At 45.7% G+C, this 13,521-nt stretch overlaps 1 long non-coding RNA gene across 1 annotated transcript in view; it reads right to left on the bottom strand.

Moving 5' to 3' along the window:
• LOC120409876 overlaps window positions 1-13,521 on the bottom strand; it is a 66,233-nt gene that overhangs the window by 51,160 nt on the left and 1,552 nt on the right. The gene's annotated exons all lie outside the window — the stretch shown is intronic.

The following is a 13,521-nucleotide window of genomic DNA, read 5'->3' as shown; positions in this document are numbered from 1 at the left end:
CTAAAGAGCAGGTTGAGCCAGATTCAGTTGTTCCTGCCATCTCTCCTCCACACCTTTGTTGGGAGGTACCTGGACACTCCGAGGGCAGAGAGGAACCCATGGAGGTAAAGATTTGCTGTTGACCCTGCTTGGAGCTGGAAGTCAGAATGAAAAACTCCAGAGGTCCCTTCCAGTAGGTCCCCTAAATTATCCTACAATTCTATTAACTCCCCATTAGTCTTCCACCCCATACTGCTGCCCTTGGCAGGAAAAGCCCACCTAGGTGAGGACAGGGGCACTTGGCAGCCCTTTCCCCACAGCCTGGGTATATGGGCAGAGCTTTCATCTCAACCCCTGGTGGTTCTAAAGTCTCATGAATTTTTATCAAATGCTAATGGTTTCATTCCTTCTCACATATGTAGAAACCTTCCCATGAGTCTGAGCTTTTTGGGGGTTTGCTTTGTTTCTTTTTAACTTTACAATACTTTTAATTTTACAAGTTCATAAATCAACTCTTCTTCCTTGCTCTGCCTTGCACCTCCTGTCTGGGTGTGGCTCTAAGCAAATGAGACCCTTGAATGAAAATTAACTTTTTTCTTTTTTTTTTCTTCAAGAATTGCTCATGTCTCCTCATGGCCTCAAATATTTCATGCAGGTTGTGCCATGTATTTCACAAGCTAAGCCAAGCAAAACACCGCCTTCCATATACACTGCAAAAAAATGTTTTTCAGGCTCAAAGCATTTCTGTCTTTGGCAGAATCTTTTCTCAAAGCATACCGAAGAAAAAGTATGGAAATGAAATACAAAGAGTGGTTAAAATAATATTTTGGGTAGAGATGAGCCCAAACCAAACCCCAGATTAGAAAGCCAGATACCCCCCTAGATACCATGCCTAAAATGAGGAGGTTTGTTGTGATACTTGGAGAACAACTGGAAAGCATTGCAGGTCTCCCACTGAGTTTAATTTCCTAATTGAACTTATAAAAGTCTTAACCCCTGCCAGTCCTCACAGCTAACACAGATCCTTTTATATTTATGTTATAGGTTATGTTTACCCAGACTGGTCCTGTGTGGATTAGATGGGGGTGGACTGGCTGTGGGGGGACAGATGGGGGTCTGGCATGACAGAGAGGATCCACAAGGCAAAGGGACTCCACTGAACCTGGGCAGGGGACCCCAAGCTTCCCTGGATTTCAGTGTGGTTACTTCTGCTATTTGGATCCAGCCCGTCACTGACATGGGCACAAACTGCAGTGTAATTTGGGGTTTTAGACCCAGCATTTAGGACTGGATCCAAAACTCGAATGGAAGAAATTTGGGATAGAGGCTTTTAAGAGTTTAATTTGAAACAGAAAACCCATGAAACTATTTTTGCCCTGGTCTTTAATTGAACTATTTTTTTTAATCCTCTAGTATTCCTGGGCTGTTCAGGCAACCAGCAGCAATGTCTCAGTATTAAATAGGACACTTTATGCTATAGGAGTGATGAATGACTGACAAACTCAGCTCCCTGTGAAGCTGCTGTTCTGGAGAGGTGAACAAACAGCATGTTACAGCTCCATGTGTGCACTCAGCAGCAGCCATAAGAAAAGCTGACTTTAAGGAAAGCCTATCTTAACAGCAGATTTCAAGAGGATAATTGCACCTACTAATTTATAAGTACTCTCAGAATCTGATAATGCAAGTCTTAGAGGTGTCTTTACTTTCTGTATCCCAGCAGAGAGTCCATGTATGTGACTGTAAATTAGGACAGTTTAATAAAGTGTATTTTACCCTCTAGTTTAATATTTTTATAAATCTTAAAATAGCTTTAAAAATATTTGTCCTAATACTCGACAGGATTTGGGCTTGTTTTTCTACCAATTTAGTGGTTGTAACACAGGTCTTAAAATAGAGGGGGAGGGAGAGTGTTGTTTTGCACCAGAAGCTGAGTGTGTACCCAGCATGTCAGCCCCATTGTACAGAGCTCCTGCCATCATGAGCCAAAACCATCCCAGCTCCCTGCCAGATAAGGATGGACATGCCCTGGGCTTTGGCCACTGCTTTGTTCCATCCTGTACTGTACCAGGGCTGCTCCTGTCTGGTACCCACAGCACAGGCATGTGCCCAGCCAAATCCTCCCCCATCTTCAATAAACCAGGTAGCCACACCTCTGTTCCTCCACCCTAAAACAAGGACAGGACTTGGCTAAAATGCTGAATACTCAGTGATGCACCTGCTGCTAGGCAAAATGAAACCTCTTGGGCATTAAGGGTCCACAGTGCAGGAGAAACAAGTCATTAAAAATCCTTTTTTTCATGTGAAGTATCATGTGTTTGTAATGTTTCAGGCTGTTGAATCCTTGCCCATCACAGCTTGGCAATTGCTGGTCTGCCGGGGTCAAGTCCTATCTTTAATACAGCTCACCCAGTACAATCCCAGCTCTGCCCCAGCAGTGGTGCCAGCCTCTCCTGGCACCACTGCCCAGATCCTCACTGCCACAGATGCACTGATTCCTGTCCCTCTCAGCCTTCCCAAGCAGTTTTGAGAATGACAGGCATCCAGGCTCAAAAGCAACTGAAAGGCAGTTGAAAAGCAGAGAAATATGCCTGGACTCCATCAGCAACGTCTTCAGACTCGGTCACCCTTCAGAAAGACAAACTCCATGAACACTGCTCTCATATACATATGTGCACACACAAAAACAGTTATTAGCTTAATAGGGTGAGTATCAAAATGCAACAATAAATTATCTGACATCTTTATTGCTTAGAATGACAGATTCAAACAAAGCTAACCCTTTAATTATGTTTATATAATGTAATTTGGCAGAAGTCATAAAGCACCCCTTTGGCAATGCCAGATTAAATATTTTACATTTGCTTGGGCAGCACATTACAAGACTGGAAGCGGTATTTTTGCCCGATGCTCCAGAGCAGTGTCTGCAGTAGTGTAGGTGGGAACAAGGGCATAGAGCCTCTTCCCTGAAGGAATTGTCCTGGGATGAAGGGACCCCAACCCCATATTCCACTTTGTAGAGCTCCCCTTTCCACCCTTGCGCCCAGTTGAATGGCACCACTGGCATTTGCCAAGACCAAAACAAAAGGCCCTGCTGATGCCAAGGGCACCAGTGGTGCCTCTGTTATTGCTGGTGGGGGTTTCCTGGGCCACTCACCTTTCTACCCACTGCAGCTTCTCTGGGTCCTCCTTCTGTGTACAACAGGAGAAGAGGTCCCACACTATGCCACAAACATTTTGGCTAATGGTCCTTGAGAAGGTTCATACCTGGGATTTCAGAGTGAGGATCAAGCACCATGAGCTGTTCTGCAACAGGCCAGGGAACAGAGAGCAGTCTCTATGTCCAGATTCCCAGAGCCCATTTTCCCATCACTCCTAAGTATCTTCCCAAGAAAAATGAGTTCCCACACCAGGCTTGGTGTCTGGGTTCCTGTTGGGGTCCCTCCCCTGCCGTGTAGCCCTGGGAGAGGGGCCCTGAGGGGACAGACACGGGGCTTCCCTGCCCCTGCTCAGCCTCGTTCCCATGGGTTGGTTTGTGTTCCCTGCGCGGGCAGAAGGACCCTTGGCCCGGTGACTGGAACAGTTCCTCGGCAGAGCTCCGGCCATGCGGCTGGAGAAATAAACATCTCTGAAACATCTAGCAAGAATCTGTCTGTCCGTATATATTTCCTTTCCACGGGACTCCTGGTTTGGTATATGCATGTTGCAGTATCCCCACTGCAACATAATGGTGGAGAATTGAGAGCAGAACGATCCCCGATCCCTAAGCGACTGATTTGTGTGAGTAAACCGTGGAAACTTTGGATTCCTCTTCTTGGTTTTGCTTTGCTATTCCATATCTAAACTATGGAGGAACGGTGGGAAGACTCTTGGCTCTCAGAGCCGCATATGGACATTTATCTTAAACTTAAAATGATTCTTGAACAACGATTTGTAAATTTTAGCTTGATTCAAGCTCAAAAAGAACTGAAACACTTCCTGGCATGGTTGTTTAAGAACTTTTTCTATGTTTCTTGGGATTTAATTCTTACCAAGGGCTTTTGGAAAACCGTTTGGACACAGTTAATATTGGAGTCAAAATATATGCCGATGGAAGAATATTTTCGTGAATATTATTTAGTTACCGAGACTGTTGAGCAATGTCAGCTGTGTCTTGGCGAAGGGAAGCCTGGCGCAGGGACCGTGCGGCCCAGGCCACGTGCACCGAGCGCTCTGTGAGCAGCAGCGAGGCAGTTCCTGCGTGCGGGCGGAGCCACGCGAGCCGCAGTGTCGGTGGCGGAGCGAGGCGCGGCAGGACCCGGCGGTGCCCGCACGGCCCTGCGCAGTGCATGGTGGAGCGAGCCCCGTGAACGCCTGACCGAGAGAGGCGGCGGCAATGGCGGTGGAGCGGAGCCGCGCCGAACCGAAACGTGCGCTGGAGCAGGGCGCGGGGGAGTCGTCGCTCGGGGGCCCGGCCGAGACGTGGGTGCAGCGCCTGGCAGCGGCAGCGAAGCTGTGACCAGAGGAGGCGACGCGCGGAGAACTGAGCAGTGCGGCCCGGCCCGGTCCGCGCAGCCCCGAACGTGACCCCGGGAAGAGCGCGCAGGCACCAGCAGCCCCGACAATTCCAACACGGGAGCGACCGAAGGAGAGAGCAAAGACGCAGCGAGACAGAAAACAGCACCCACTCGGAAAAGGAAAAGATCATAGTAACTAAGATCTTAGGGATAGTAAAATGGTATAATGTTAAGCAAAATTATGGTTTTATAACAAGGTGTGACAACCAGCAAGACACATTCGTGCATAGAACTGCTATTAAAAAGAATAACCCTGAAAAATGCATCCCAAGCTTGGGAGATGGAGAAGTCGTGGAATTCAAAATTATACGAGGTAGAAAAGGGTTACAAGCATCGCAGGTCACTGGGCCTGATGGTGTTCCTGTAAAAGGCAGTATATATGCAAAAAATCGTAGTCATGTTAGACAATATCTCCATTGTAAGCCCCCCCTACAGTCTCCCTTTCCTAATCCCACCTTTCCCTTTTACCCTATGTCCTATTACCCCCAGTGTATTCCCAATCTGTTTTTTCATCCATGGTTTCCCTCACAAAACCATGCTTTTGCCAATTGTTTCCCCAAAAATCCCTTTCCAATGCCGAGTGGGGGATGAAAAGGGGGAGGGAAGAAGTTAAACCCTCTCCTGCCTCAGTTTCCCCAGAAAGCATGCTCAGAGAGTTCTGTCTCCCTTCTGTCAGCCCTAAGATGTTCCACAGAATCTGATTGGACATTTAAAGACTCAGGAGGGTGGCTTGTTTTGTCTTGAAACTGTTCTTGTTATGTTTATCCAGTTGTTTTCATTCTCCTTTTATTAAAATAAAACGGGTGAGGTGTTGGGGTCCCTCCCCCGCCGTGTAGCCCTGGGAGAGGGGCCCTGAGGGGACAGACACGGGGCTTCCCTGCCCCTGCTCAGCCTCGTTCCCATGGGTTGGTTTGTGTCCCCTGCGCGGGCAGAAGGACCCTTGGTCCCGTGACTGGAACAGTTCCGGGGCAGAGCTCCGGCCATGCGGCTGGAGAAATAAACATCTCTCTGAAACAGCTATCAAGAATCTGTCTGTCCATATATATTTCCTTTCCACGGGACTCCTGGTTTGATATATGCATGTTGCAGTATCCCCACTGCAACAGGTTTCTCTGTAGGAAACTCCTCAAAGATCCCACATTTCAAGCTCCATGGCTCTGTTCTTCACTGTTGAACTAGAAATGCTTGTTGCCTGTTTCAAAAGGATGCAAATAAACACGGCCCTCACTCCCAGAACAGGTCCCATGAAGCTGCCCCTCCACTGCTAAAACATCAGGAAAGTAGATGAAGTTAGAACAAAGCCCCTCAAGATCCAGGATAGCCATTGTACTGGCAACAAGGGATTTTCCATACACCACCACCACCACGCCGGGAATCTCAGTTCACCCTCAGCCCTCTGAAATCCACGTGCTTCCTCTGACCATGAGCACCTACTCCAACATATCTAAATCCATCACTGCCAAGGACCACCCCAAACTCATGGGTCTTCCAGAGGGGTTTCTCTGACTTGGTTCTGCTGCCACAGTGGTAGCACAAAATTGATATTCATAAACAAATACACCACAGTAGAACCCAGTGCAGGGAGAATGTGGCTGTATCTCTCTGCAGCCAGTGAGATGGAAACCAGCATTCACAGTCTGCTGGGGCAGCCAGCATAAACTTCCTGTAGCCCCACTACTTTGCTTAAGTTCAGACTATTTCCCACACACACACTTTGCCCAGCATATTTTCTGTATAATGTGACGTCGGTATCAGTTTGATTTTCTCATTATGAACACCAATTTGGATGCTGCAAGAGGTACTTAAAACTCTCTTCACTGTCATAATTAAGTGATGTCTGTGGAGACATCAAGAATGAATGAGGATACAAGACAGACAACAGGAACTCGAACTTCTTCAGTAACATGTGGAGCCAAATGGTGCAGACTTAGATTCAAATTTTTAAAAAAACACCTAAAAATAATTCAAGTGGTCCACAAAACAATGCATAATATACAATTCAGAGCAGGACTTTGACTAATGTAAAGAGAGGAGGCCTTTGGAGCACTAAGCAGAGCAGTTTACAAATTCTGGAGTATGTCATGTTTGCATCTAAGTGTTTTAATTACAGAATGAATAAATCTACCCAGACAAAATTTCTTTGGGTTCTTCAAAGACAGCCTTGACTGTTTTGCTAAAGCACTTTTCCTTTTTGCCTTCATATAAATTACGGTGTGCAAAAAAATAAGTCAATTAAGAGAGAACAGGCATTATGAAATACTTCCCTTTGCATAAGCACACAGGCTTGCAAATCTCATTGAAATTCTGTCGAGTTGCATTGCCCACACAACTTGCAATCTTAGCGAAAGCCACACAAAAGGCTTCCCTCCCCATTGTTTACAGGAGCGTTTTGGGAACAGGGCATATATTGCTGCGCAGGAAGGGAAACAGAGACAGGACTGAAATGTAGTTTGTTGAGCTAATAAAACAGCAAGCCTTCCATTTGTTTCCTTAGTCCTATAGAGCCATTCCTGTTTAAGACTTACACGCTCCACTGTTCTCAGAGCTGGTGACAAGCATTTTCACTGCAGACATTTAAAGCTTGTGGGCTGGTCTAGTTTTAACTATGAGAATGTTTCCCAGCCATTGTCAATGGCAGTGGCTTAATTCATGATTTAAGAGGTTGATATATAACAACAAAGGGACAGAAAGCCCTGAAGAGACCTGCTGTACCTAACTGGCTAAACTCCTCTAGAGATTACAGCAACCCCAGAAGAATATGAAATTCATCTAAATTCAGGGGATTCTGAAGTTTGCAAGGCATTTGGCCAAAAGCAACCTAAATATTTTCATATTCCTTTACATAAAGTTACCAGTACTGCCTAATTACATGAGTAATAAGAGACAACAAAGTCTCCTTCTCACACATTCAGAACACTCTTTCATGCAGCAAGGAACGGCATATGTAAAATAATTAAGACGGACATCAATGAAAGCAAGAAGGGGCATGAGCTTGGAAAATCTGCCAAACCACTGGGGCTTCTGGCAGAACATCCTGAATGTCTGTGATCTACTTATTCAAATGTTGGCACCAAACTTCTCAGGGGAGACAGCCCCTGCAGGTCAGCAGTCACACAAGACCAAGGGACAGCAGCTGCCTCCTGCTGCCCTTACAGGTGAGCTTCCCACTTCTATGGCAGAGAAACTGAAAACAGAGGAGACAAATTCTGTAGCAAATAGCTTAGAGAAAAAGGGTATCAGAGATTCCCACCCTCATGTTCCAGGACCTGAGGTTGCTCCAGCTCCCTCCTGCCATTTCTAGGGAGGCTACAGACCATTTCTGAAGACACAGGCATATACAGATGGGAAGAAAATCCAGGTGTGCAAAAGTTCATTTTTTCCTCCCTACCCCAAATATTCAGATGAAGTGAGTGGGGAAAAATCTAACTTTACATGGTTAGTGACCTCAGACCATCATGGCTGCAGCTGCTTAATGCTGCTCCATCCATTTACAATACCAATAACCAACCTTTTCACTACTCTGACACCTATTGAAGGAATAGGATACCTTCTGCTCAGCAGAAAGAGCTGAGTGTCTGCTCCAAACTGCTTTTCCTGCCTCTTGGAAATCCTAGTTTACTCCTTCACTGTGTTCAGTTCACCCCCTCACTTTTCTCTTGTTGAGGAGGGAAGGGATAAAGAGCTCAAGCTAGATCTTCAGCTGATTTCAATGGGACAGTGATAATTTACAAAAGGGGATAATGCCACCAACAGGTGAACTCAGGTTTTTCCTGATTTGCACCAGGGATGAGATTCACCATCAGCAGGTGGCCTCCTCAATAACCAGGTGACTTCAGGGTGGTTTACTTCTGAACCTCACTTTTACACTAGAGTAACAGGAGAAGGTGTGCTCCTCTGCAAAACCTCATCTTTATGTGGTTGTGTACCAGGGGATTGGGTGAATCCTCCTGAAGGTTTTCAGGAGAATAACTAAGAAAATAAGTTCTCCTTCCCACAAGAAGAAAGATCCTTTCCACAGGAGCAAGGCTTTGAACACAGCCTCAAGTAAGAGGAAAGCCTGTTGAACTCTGCAGCTGAGCTGGTGGAGGTCACAGGAGGAAACTGGGCAACTTCTCTGGGCTGTGCAATCCCTTCCCTAAGCACTCACACAGCACCGTGGTCTTCCAATGCAGCCTCAGCAAAAAGACCTCCCATGCAGCAGTGCTCAGAGCTCAGTGTCTGACAAACTTTTCTTTGTTCAGTCCTCAATTCACTCAAACCTCCCTTCCCCTTCTTTCTCCGCACTAACTCACACCATGTGCCCAACTGGTCTAGGCCAGGGCATTCTCGGGTGGGTGGTCACTCCCTGGCTGAGGCAGAGGTTTGCTCCCATGCCTGCAGCCATGCACAGCCCCAGCAGCTCTCTGGCTATCAGGAGATTTGCAAACCAGAGCAATGAATTGTAGGAACTCCAGGGAAAGCACTTCTGGCACACCCAAACATTCTTACACAGCTGGAATTAAAATCAGGTTTTATTTCCCTCTCTGGGTCAAGCAGAGTAAATCATCACTTGCCTGATGAGCACAGAGCCTGAGCCAGCCACCTGCCCAGCAATGAGCCCTAGTGACAGGGATATGCACCCACAGCAGCAGAAGATCTCCTTTCACTCATGGTGTGTTGTAGTCTGTCCCTTCTTCCCCCACCCCTGCGTGGCTTCTGCTTATAACAATTAATTGCTTCATCGCTAAAGGCAGCATTTAATCCTGCAAGCATAAATTCTCACGTACAATGATGTGATCAGTGAGGCTTGCGGGATTAAGTCCTTGGGTCCACCAGAAATTTTCACAGGAGTGTAATTATAATCAGGCATGCAGCTACATGAGTGTTTCAAGAGAAGCACATGTGCAATTGCTTGTGAGTTGTTGCAGTTTTTAAAATCAGAAAAATTGTTCAGAATCAAGTCAATGTGAGCTGCCTGGGCAGACATGCACAGAATAAAACTGTTTAGAGAGATCACTTCTAGGATTCTCTTGTTGGCCCTTCACCTAGTGCCCCCCCCAGACCCCAACTCCTTTCTGAAGAAGTTCCTTTCCTCCACCAGGCTTTCCTTGTTGCTTTCTTGACCTGAGCCCCTCCTGCTACCTTCTACATTAGTACCAAACTGGAAGTTTCAACCAAAGATGCTAAAATTTTTATCTTCACATCTCAATGTTGTTTCCTTGCAGCCCAAAAGACAAATAAGCACAAACTTGAAGTTAAGGTTTTATTAATGGTGTGCTTGTTCAGCTGACACAACCCATCAACCCAAAAATTGGGAAATAGAGATCTTCATGTTATCTTTGAGATGACCTGCCTGGAACAGTGCTTCCTATGGCTCAAGAAACAGCTCCTTGTCCTCTTATGAGGGCATGTATCTCCCACACTTCGTTCAGGTTCCTTCTGTTCCCTCTACAGCTCTGGTGATACCCCAACCTGAGGCAGGTCACTGCTAACTACAGTCCAAACAAAAGACAGTCATGGCAGGAGGGAATACTCAGGAGGAATTCCCACCAACAAACTGCAGCTTTTCATACCAAGACCATTAAAGAAACCACCCATAAAAGGTGTGTTCCTCAATGCAGACCCTTTTGCAGAACCTCTTCAGCCAGTCACAGTCCCTCGTTGACCTCTGCATCCCCAGCAGCCACTCCTGACCTGCTCCCCAGCTCTGCCACCAAAAACTTTCACATTAAACTTCCCACATCACTGTCACAACTCCTGTACTCACAAGAATCTAGCAGTGCCAGCCCACACTGTGCCTGGCCAAGTACCTCATGCTCAAGCAATCTCCTGTATGCTTTTGATGCACATTTGCAGCTGCTTTAAAGCATTCCCTTTAAGGGCTGCTCTGCAGAAGAAAACTGTCCTAACCACACGCCTGAGGCTCTGGGGTTTGGAGCAGAGCTTTCTCCAGGTGAACCCAGTTGCAATTACTGGATGGATGAGATACTTCAGCTGTGTAGTCCCCCAGCCTCTCTGCTGCTGAGAGCTGCAGCTCTGGTGGACACTCCTGAGACCTGTGGCTGTTGCTCTGAGATTTTCTTCAGCTTCCCATCAGGAATCAGATCCCTGGGGTTATTATTCTTGCACCCTCAGCCTGGCATTGGGCCATCAGATGTAAGCCATGGACTATGCAGTCTGTGTTCTGGTTCCCTTCATGGGGTCTCAGAAATAATCAGCTGCACCAAGTCATGCAAAAATCTCACTAATTAATGAGCTACTGCAAGTGGTGACTGCCAGGTAAGACAGACCTGAAAGGAGGTTGTAGTGAGATGAGTGTTGGTGTCTTCCCTCAGAAAATTAGTGACCAGATGAGAGAAAATGGCCTCTGGTTGCGCCAGGGGAGACTTAGATCAGGTATTAGGAAAAATCTCTTCACTAAAAGACTTGTCAAAGATTGGAAAAGGCTGTCCAGGGAGTGGTGGAATCACTGTCTCTGAAAGCATTCAAAAACTATTTGGTGTGTTATCTGGGAGCCTGTGTGCACAGCCAGCTGCTGATGGACTGAAACTATAACGGGTATAAGGAGAAACCTCCCTCCATCACACAGATTTTTCCCCCTTCTGAAGGTATCACCACCAGCCTGTTTCAGGGACTGTGGGTAAAATATTTAAATCAGACAAGGAGACAACTAAGTTTGATTTAATAGCAAGCAATTTGCTTAATGAAACAGAGTGCCCAAGCGGGAAATATTCATTCCCCTTACTAGAAACATAATAGTAATTAAAGCAAGCGTAATGAAAGAGAAAAACATACATTTAATGTTTCTCCATCAGTCTGAAAATCAGACTTAATGTTTAGATGCTTATAGAAATATTTGCTTCATTCAGACTATGCTGGGTTTTGAATGAAAATGGACTGAGATAATCAGTATTTAAACCTCTACATAGAAGGTTTAATTCCAAACCCACAGTAGTAGGCTTAAATATTACCTCTCCAGTTATGCACTGCATAAAAATTTTGTTTTCTTAAAAATGGAATTATTTATTTCTGTACTGAGTGGAAGCTGCTTGCACTGTTGATTCTATTGAGAATTTATGCCTGGTCCAGGCAGAAGAAAGGAGCCTGGAATTAACCTCTTGCTCTCTGCTACTGGTAATTACCTTTGCCACAGAGTAGAGCACGCCAGGAGCAGAGAATCCAGGCGAGGCCCTGCCATCAGCAGCAGTGGAATAAATCAAGATATGACAGCATGAAGGGACAAATAAATCACCAGGAGAGAGGTGACGTGGGGAAGGACAAGAGCTATAAGCAGTACAAGCACATGAGTTCTGGCCAACACCAGCTGTGAAGGAGCTGCTTTGGTTGGCATCAGTGGAACATCCGGAGTTGAGCTGGGTTTGAGGTACAACCCATGCTTTGAGCACAGGAAAAATGAGGCAGAGAGGTAAGCTTGAGTTTTTCAAGACCTTTGAGGGAGAGAGACACCCTGTCCTTGTACAGGGTCTTGTCTAAGAAAGGTTCCCACAGAGAGTTAGTACCAGGGCTAGAGATAGCTTAAAAGTATCCCAGATCTTCCTCTTCTGACACTGGCATGGGGAATTTATTTCACCCTTTATTATTCAAATATATCAGAATCACTCCGACAGGAACAATTTATTTTTGAGCTTCTGCTGTACTTTTTGAAGAGAAAAGGAAGTCTGCATTAAGATGCATTATGGATATTAATAAGGAAGCGTCCTAACAGAAAATACTTTATTGAAAAGTAACATAGAGAAGGGCTCTTCCACCTTAAAACTATACTTTGGATGTGGGAGAATAAAGAGAAAATCTGCTTTTTTTTGGTGGGTTTTTCTTTTTTTTGGTTGGTTGGTTGGTTTGATTTCTTCAGTTGTTTTGTTTGGAGGAAGCGAGAATGAGCAGCAGAGAGGGATTTGGCTGTCGAGGTTATCTCATAGCAGTAGGTGGCAAAGATGCCTCAGAACACCCATGTAACATTTTGGTGCAACGATGTGGTTGGAAGGAAAGTGAAGCAAATGTAGCTGCTTCCCAGAAATAACCTCCACAAGGCTTTATCTTTATCTCTTTCCCTCCATACTGTGATATGAACTATATGGAGAAAATCCCGAGGTCAGTACTGCAGCCTTTCGGCTGATGCCAAAGTCTGTAACCACGTCCCATCCCCGCTCAGCAGAAGCATCTCATTTCCTGCAGCATCTGGAGCAGGCTCTGGCTTTATTCGTGGCCACAATGGAAACACCCACACTGGGCTGCAGGTTTCTCCAGCAAGGAGGACACAAGCACTAAGCTGGGATATTTTAGCAGGAAGGGGCAGCTGCCAGGGAGCTTGGTAGTTAGGGAAGAGAAATGTATGAATGGAAAAAGTGAACATGCACAAGTGAGCTTGCTCAGCTCCTCTCCTCTTATCCCAGTGAGGCAATTAACTGGCTAGTTTTTATACCACTGAGATGTTTGTTTCTGGTTTGGTTTCTTGTCAAGCACTTGAAGACCAGGACACACTTACTTGTGGTGAACAGCAAACACCAATGATCATTGCAAGGATAGAAGCTGCATAAAATGGGGGAAGAAGAAATAGGGCAATGACTGAGTGAAGAGAAACCATTAAACACCTGGAGGACAACAGGGCCAGGATCCATTAAGAGGCTAACAGGGAGCCAACATAATGTAAAATGTAAAAAAAAAAAAAAACCAACCAAAAAACAACAAAACAAAACCAAACATAGAGCATTTGGGGCAAGATTATTCTCACTTTGGTTTGTGTGCCACAGCACTATTGAGGTCAACAGCTTTCAATGATTTTGTCAGTACTGGGTCTTGGGAAGATTTTGTTAATGAGGAGTGGGAGGAGAGGGTGTTTTTAATTATTATTAGTTTTTTCTTGTAACTACTTTGAAGAACCCATCTCTGGGGAACAGAAATCCCCCTGGCAGCTGATACCAGCTAAGAACCTTAGAGCCAAAATCATGAGATCTTCAGAAAACTACCCGTGAGGGACACACATACTTCCACA

This window comes from Corvus cornix, chromosome 4, assembly GCF_000738735.6.
Source record: "Corvus cornix cornix isolate S_Up_H32 chromosome 4, ASM73873v5, whole genome shotgun sequence".
NCBI lineage: Eukaryota > Metazoa > Chordata > Aves > Passeriformes > Corvidae > Corvus > Corvus cornix.
The sequence above is the reverse complement of the archived record's forward strand: the minus strand, read 5'-3'. Positions and strand labels throughout refer to the sequence as shown.